Source organism: Octopus bimaculoides, chromosome 26 (genome assembly GCF_001194135.2).
Source record: "Octopus bimaculoides isolate UCB-OBI-ISO-001 chromosome 26, ASM119413v2, whole genome shotgun sequence".
Lineage (NCBI taxonomy): Eukaryota > Metazoa > Mollusca > Cephalopoda > Octopoda > Octopodidae > Octopus > Octopus bimaculoides.
This window is the reverse complement of record NC_069006.1, coordinates 21395320-21396327: the sequence shown is the minus strand read 5'-3', so window position 1 is coordinate 21396327 and position 1008 is coordinate 21395320. Positions and strand designations below refer to the sequence as shown.

Genomic DNA, 1008 nt, shown 5'->3' with positions numbered 1-1008 from the left:
TACCACGTTCAAATCAAATGTAGGACACATTGAATAATGTAGTCTTAGATACATTGCGTGAATAAAAATAGGGATAATCATTGTTGGAATGCCTTTGATAGAAGTTCATCTCGATCACTGTGGAACTGGGACCAAATAATAAAAATATAAACAAGGACAACAACAAGAACAACGAATTCAACAACAATAACAACGAATAAAAACACAAAGCTGACAATGCTAAGATTATGACAGCCGAAAATCAACGACTCTACTAATATTAACGATAAGATTAAAGCAGGAAGTGCATTCATATGGTCTTTAATGGTTTGCATGTTGGTGTTTAGCAACCAGAGAAAATTGCTACGCAGTTTGACTGATGTCGTCTGCTGTTTGATGTCGTCTGTTCACGTATTGCGCGATTTATCGAAACATCGTTATTTTTAGATTGTTCATAGTGTCCTGTATTTCGGAAGTTTTGATTGGATGAAGTTGCTTTATTCTTGTATGCGATACAACAAAAGCACAGCTATACATAGAAAAATTAAGAAATAAATAGAAGAAAACATACATGAATACAATTACACACATACACAGCAAGGAATCAGGTACTTATAGTGAATGAAATACATATTCACACATGCACTGAAATGAATATATTAGCACGCATGCAAGCACACATATACATACATACCTACATACATAGGTGTATAACCATACACACACACACACACACACACACACACACACACACACACACACACACACACTGGCATACATATAAATCGATACACTGACATAAAAATACGAATATATAGATTTATTTACAAATACATGTGCGCGTTCATATATCCACATTTAGATGTTAGTTAGGGGTGCTGATCTCATGAAAGTAAGAATGCGGTTTCGATTCCTGAATCCCTCGACAATACATTGTACTCTTGAGCAAAACACTTCCCTTCATGTTGCTTCAGTCCATTCAGATGGCAAAAATGAGTAATCCTACGACGGATTACTCTGGGGAGTGAC

At 35.7% G+C, this 1008-nt stretch overlaps 1 long non-coding RNA gene across 1 annotated transcript in view; it reads right to left on the bottom strand.

Moving 5' to 3' along the window:
• Positions 1 to 320: 320 nt before the first annotated feature.
• LOC128250928 (uncharacterized) overlaps positions 321 to 1008 on the bottom strand; it is a 17222-nt gene continuing 16534 nt past the window's right edge. The window contains exon 3 of the long non-coding RNA XR_008266866.1: positions 321 to 508. This is a non-coding gene — a long non-coding RNA (uncharacterized LOC128250928). The remainder of the gene's footprint in view (positions 509 to 1008) is intronic.